Below are 6,492 nucleotides of genomic sequence, written 5' to 3'. Positions count from 1 at the left end.
CCACTATTACTATGCCCTATGATAACATTCTATACATACTTAAAACCAAGCAAAGGGTGGAGTTTCATCTTTAAAAACTAAACAGGCATTTTGGACAACACATTCTTAGCAATGGAACCTGGACAACATTTATCAGAAATGGTAGGGAAAGTTCTCATTCTGCATTATAAAAAGGACTGCCAGATGTCAACTGTTACAGAAATGAAAGAGACGGAAAATTTTAACAAACCATTTAAACTATTTTCTTAAAGAGACTTCCTCCACTTCCACTGCAGAGATCTTGAATAGACTCCTGGTCAGTCATCTGGAAAGAATTCTTCACATAACTGATGAACTTGGCTTCCACTTTGGGAAGAGAACAATCTTTTTCTATACTTGTTTGCATTTTTGCTTTAATGTCTTCTATAGAACTAGGTTCTTTTGGTGTTTTAGGAGTTCTTTCCTATTTTTTTTAAGAATTCTTGACCTTTGATCTCGGTGTTGAAGGTTTCAAGTTTTTTCCACTCTGGTTTGATTTTTATGCATTTTTGGCTGGAGTATTTTCTATAGATTTCATTACTGGAGCTTTTTTCTTTAGCTTCCTCATTACCCAAATCAACATCATCATCATCTTCTTCTTCATCAGCAGCAAGTTTTACTTTTTTTTCTGTGGAAACTTGCTATCACTTACAGGGGCAGAAAGGGTTTCCAGATGTACTTAAGAGTTTCGCGTCCTCCTCCTCTTCATCTTCTGAATCTGTATCTTCCTCCACAGCTACTAAGTGTGTGCACTAAGATACACAGGCCCTGAACAACACTTCAACCGTAAGATCACAGGTGGTGTAATTTCAAAGCTCTCACGGGAAACTGTTGGCTATACAGACATTTTCAAAGTTGCCAGTGTTACTTTAACTGGACTGCCTTCATAATTCACTGCCTCTGCTTCAACAGTATGCAATTCATCCTTTGCACCAGCCCCTAAACTGACTGTTCTTAAAGATAACTGGTGCTCATTTTCATCATTATCTACTTTAAAGTGATAATCTTTGTCAACCTTTAGTTGACAACCAAAAAGATAGCTCTGGGACCTCAGGGTCCATGCCCACGTCCATTGAGTTTTCCATGAGGTCGGTGGCACATGTTTAGGTGGGAGAGGGGGTGGACAGAGATAACTACTGTCCGGAGAATAGCCATTATTTAAAAAAATTATAGTCATGTATTGTTATTCATTATTTGTATTATTTAAAATTTCATGCATTTATATTTAATTCCTTAGCTAGATTAGAGATTTAAGTATAGTGACAGTGTGTTATAATTGTCCTAATTCAAGTCAGTATAAATCAATTCAATGAAGTTAAATTGAATTCATTTCAATAAACATTTGAGGGCCTATTAGACACAAAATTAGTGAGGTTTATTCTTCTCACCCTTAATATTATATTGACCCTCCAGTATAGCACAGTAATGTGGACACAGCAAGATCTCAAAAAATAGTATCATTTGACTGGCCATATTAATTTTTATAGCGACGTGTCCTTCTGTTATTTACATAAATGCTGCATTTTCTTTACTCTGTTTTCTTTCTCTGAAAAGATGAAACATATCTGTAAGGAAAATATGTTTCCAAATTAATTTCTGCTATTTAGATTTTTAAGCCACAAGAACTTAGGAAAACATTGATATGCCTCATACATTTATATCAGGTTTTAAGTTGCAGGTATGTTTTAGTATATTATTTTACAGCAGAAGACTAATATATATTTCTATTCTTACCTTGAAATCAGGACAAAAACAGCTTAGGCTACCAAATGAAATTCTTGGTCTTTTTTATATATATATATATATATAATCACCAAGCTTAAATTTGTGGGACAGAGGGTGATTTTCTCCATGTTTTCTACCTGGTTCAACACTCCCAGACAGCTATCACAAGCCAAATATCATTTTAGTAAATGAGAAATTCTTGTTTTCGGTACTGATTGGCTTTATTACACATGAAGGTTAATTGGGAGGCTTCTCAAGCTTATTTGGGTAATGATGAACAGTTGCAGTAGATCGCACCCCCGCCCCCCGCCCCGACCACCCAGCTCCTACATCATTTTGACCGAGCAATACCCAAACAAAGCCTTGTGCAACTGTGCAACTGGGGCGTCATTTAACTGCACTGCAAACCCTGGCTGCACTTGAACCCAGTGAGCAGCTTCACAGGAAGCCAGAGGGAAACAAAACGCCCCAGAGGAAATGTTCAATTAGCAGTGGTGCCACCCTCCACGCCCCCGGACCACTGCAGCTCTAGGATTTGACTCCTGGAGTTCCAATGTATTGTGCTTAATTAGATCTCTATCCCACATCAGTAAGTGGTACTACCCACAGCAGAAATGTGCTTGCCTGATACAGAGGCACTAAATGGCAGATTTTTGTATCCCCAACAGAAAAATATCATTGCTAATTAAGTAGCAAAGAGAAAGGATGCCTCTAACTGCCTTGAAGAGCTTATAAAGCACTTTACCTGTCTTATAACATCTTTAATAACAACAGCTAAGATGTTTGAGCACTTACTATGGGCTAAGCATTGTACTGTTTCACGTGTATCATCTCAGTTAATCCTCTCCATAAACCTGGGATAGATCTACTAGGCATATGTTAGAGATGATGCCTAGAGCTCTTACAAAGCTTGTCTAGGGTCACAAAGCCAATAGGTGTTTGAGACTGGACCCAAGTCCAGGTGCATCCTTCCTGAGAGATTCACTCTTACCCTAATGGATAGGTTAACAGAGAATGCTGTACAAGGAACTCATTGAGAGAATGTTACTTCGTGGAGTAGTTATTAAGGCAGCAGATATTTTTCCAGTTAGTTTACCAATTGGCCAGGTCACCAAGTGGATAACCAGTTCTCTCCTTCTCTGGTTATCTATATGCAGATGACCTGCTTTTTACTGTGTGGTGTTGTGATGCTGCAATGTTTGTTAGGGAGTTAAAGTTTTCAGGTAAAAACAATTTGCTTAGTAATAAAGGAAGAGTTTGTCAGTAATGCTTTGGATGGTAGATAGATGTGTGCCATTGGCGCCCCTCTTGCTAGCTTCTCCTCATCCAAGGCTCCTCTTCCCACGACCACCTCTTCCTTCTACACAGTCTTGTCCTGTCATGATCTTCATTTGGGGCTTTAAGGGGCTTAGTTAACAGTCTTTTATTCCACTGATTCCTTTTACCACTCTTTTCAGTTCATGACAGCAAGGAAGTGGAGTAATAGCTTAAGAGGGCAGGTTTAAAATCAGACAGATCCAGGTTCAAATGCCAGTATCGGCACTTGCTGACACTTAAAACACACATTTTGGTCACGGAAACACACATTTTGGTCAAGGCACTGAATTTCCCTGAGCCTCAGTTTCCTCATCTGTGAAATGTGAGTAACAAGGACACAACCTCTTTGGATTGTTGTGAGATTGATTTAAAGCCTTATTCCTGGCACGGTGGAAGTGCTCAAGTATCACTCATGAATAACTGTCAACAACAACAATAAAAACAGCAACAATTCAGCCCCACTCATTTCCAATTCATTGTACCTGCTCTTCCTTGAATTTGGAATTTCTTTCTTCTTCACTAATCTCTGAGCTTCCTTAGGCTCCACATACTTTTTAGCAACCATGAAGACCATGTGTATATAGTTCTGTGCAATTGCAAAACTTACATTGCTCTGTATTCTAGTTGCCAAGTACTGTAATAACCATTAAAAAATATTTTCCCGATATATTATTTTGCACCTGTGTAAACCTAAGCAGCTGTGCTCAGCTATGTATAAATATTTGCTTATGTGCTTCTGTTACATTTATTTATGTGATTCTGTCTACAGCCAGTTGCTCTGTAAATGATAAACTCCTCAGGGCCAAGGACCTCACTCTCTACTTCTGCAACAGATCCGAGGATCCCGGTATCCTCCCAAGAATAGATTTCAGGAAGGCTGAAACTTGAACATATAGTACTACTTTAATAAGATGTTAATGACAAGTTTCCAAACATTGTGTTTGGAACATATGTTTCAAGGCTGAAACTTGAACATACAGTACTGCTTTAATAAGATGTTAATGACTAGCTCCCAAACATTGTGTTCTCATTGAGAGCATTATTTCTTAAAGCAGTTTCCGCCGCAGCCGGTGTTCTGTGGAAATGTTCAACTTAGAGGTCTTCGGTTGGTGATTTTTCACATTTTAAAAGTTAGAAGAACAAAGCTATAATTTGGGAAACAACAAGTTAACAATCAAGAAAAAGAAGGAAGGGTTTAGTAATTGTTACTTTCAAGAAAGCTTCAGATCATATTTCCTTTGACCAGTGAAGTGATTGGTACGTTGGATTAAGAAAATATCGAGTCACGCCTAATAGTCAAATAATCATAGCTGCACTTTTAGAGCACTTAATAGGTGCCTCGTTAGGAGTTTTTTTTGTCTTGTCTCATTCAGCCTCCCCAGCACTCCCATGAGATAGGCACCATGTTCCTCTCCATTTCACATTCAAGGAAACTAAGGTTAAGAAAGGTTTACCTATTATCCAGGATGCAGCTGAAAAGAAATGGAGCCAGGCCATGTTAATCACTGAGCTGTACTGCCTTCTTCAAAAGGGAAGGAGTTTTACAGATGAGCTATAAAGATAATTCCAGTATTCCTCTTTTTCTTCTTCCATAATACTACCCCTGCCTGGACCCCTGCAAGGGAGAGGAAATTCTATTAGTATATTCATGATTAAGCTTGCTTACTGTAGATAAATAATGATAACTGCAGGGGTTTTGGATGGTTTGCTAGGAAAATTTAAAAAAAAAAAAAAAAAAGAAAGAAAAGAAAACTCTCTCCCTAGTTGTTTGCCTTCAAATGCTCCTGCTCTCCCACTGCCCGGCTCTCCCTTCACTGCCTTATAGTGAAATATTCAAGGGAGGGTTGTCCTGTCAGAGTGAAGCCATTAAGGAAAATGTCTCACTGCCTTTTGAGAGGACAAGCAGGAAACCTCTTTTGCTTTCTTTCTCTTTTACCCTCATCCTCTTCTTTTCCCTCCCCAGCTCTATTCTTTTAGAATAAATAACAGCTAACTTCACTCAGGCATTGGGTAACTTGAGCCATCTCGAGCATTGTCTGAGAAAGCTGGCTCTCAACACACACCACGTGCAGCTGCTTGGGGCCCTGCTCTTTGGCAGCCTCACCATCCCCATCTGCTCCTCCTGGATGTCAGGACCCAGCAGTTACAGAACTGGCCTCTGGACCTGCACGTAAAGCATGCTTTTGTAATAAAACATCCAGTTGGTCTCTTCCAACTTCAGACGTTCTGTGAGTCTCTCAGCTGTGAGTTGTAGGGGATCCAAGAACCTCTCAGTGGAGTCAGGACTAGGCTGTGGCTGATTTGTAGAATTCTTATATTTGTTCTGTTTTACAACAAGAGAGAGTTTCCAAGTCAAAGCAGCATGCTGTATTCTATAATGTGATGGTGGAGAGCAGAGGAGGATGGATAGAAAAGGATGCTGATGATGCTTACACTTCAAGCTCCTCAGATGCCTGGGTTCTGACGGGGGCCTCTGCTGCATTCATAATTCATAATTCTCCCAGATTGTATAATCATAAAAATGGCCTCCCAAATTGTGTAATCTTCAGGCCACTTAATACTCGGGTCTGGCCCTGGTTGAGTGACTTTTTGAGAAGTAGTTTAATTTACATTGTGTTTGACTAAGAAATTCAAGCCCTTGAAGGCTAAATATGAGGAAGGTAGTGCAAATAATATGAATAACTAACATATCTTGAGTCTTTTACGTGCAGTAGGTACTGTTTTAAGCACTTTTCTTATTCTAACTCTTCAACTCTCACAACAACCCTAAGCCCTAGGTCTATTTTTAGCCCATTTTTAGGATGGGGATATTGAGGTTAAATGACTTACCTAGGGCTCCAGTTCAGGCAGTCCCAATCCCGAGCCTCTGCTGTTAGCCACTGTACTATGCTGGTGTGAACTGAGACTTTCTATCTTACTTCTGGTTCTTTTGATGTCTTTGTTCGTTGTCTTCAGTAAGTCAGTGAGTTTCTTTTTGCCTTAGTCACCTTATCAGAAGATTTTACCTCTCTGATTTCCAGAGGTGAGAATGGAATTACATGTTTCATATAGGAGCCTGGAATCAGAGAATTGGCAAAATGTGCTCTGATCAAAATCCAGAGATAGCAAGTGACTTGCCATTTGGCAACAGAACTGGGGTTGGCACTCATGGCTCTATTTCTCACTCCTTACCATGAAGGCTCTTCTTCAGAATATACTTACATTGTAATAAGTCTAGAGTAGAGTAGAGTGGTATAGCAAGTGCAGAGCATAGAGTAGAATTTCTGTCTGTATTCAGTCAAAGTTTGATATAAATCCGTGTTCTTAATTTCAAAAATTAAAAATAAATTCTTTTTATTTTACTTGTAAATAATTGTATCTTTGTTCACATAAAAAGAAATTCCACATTGTGTTACAAAAGGGAACAGTTAACTTCTGTGACTCACATGATTA

The 6,492-nt window shown here is 39.1% G+C and overlaps 1 pseudogene; it reads right to left on the bottom strand.

Annotated features, from left to right (window-relative positions):
- Positions 1–245: 245 nt before the first annotated feature.
- LOC112396959 (nucleophosmin-like) lies at positions 246–1,103 on the bottom strand (annotated as a pseudogene).
- Positions 1,104–6,492: the final 5,389 nt, after the last annotated feature.

The sequence above is a fragment of the Neophocaena asiaeorientalis genome, unplaced genomic scaffold (assembly GCF_003031525.2).
Source record: "Neophocaena asiaeorientalis asiaeorientalis breed wild unplaced genomic scaffold, Neophocaena_asiaeorientalis_V1.1 scaffold203, whole genome shotgun sequence".
NCBI classification, from domain to species: Eukaryota; Metazoa; Chordata; class Mammalia; order Artiodactyla; family Phocoenidae; genus Neophocaena; species Neophocaena asiaeorientalis.
The sequence above is the reverse complement of the archived record's forward strand: the minus strand, read 5'-3'. Positions and strand labels throughout refer to the sequence as shown.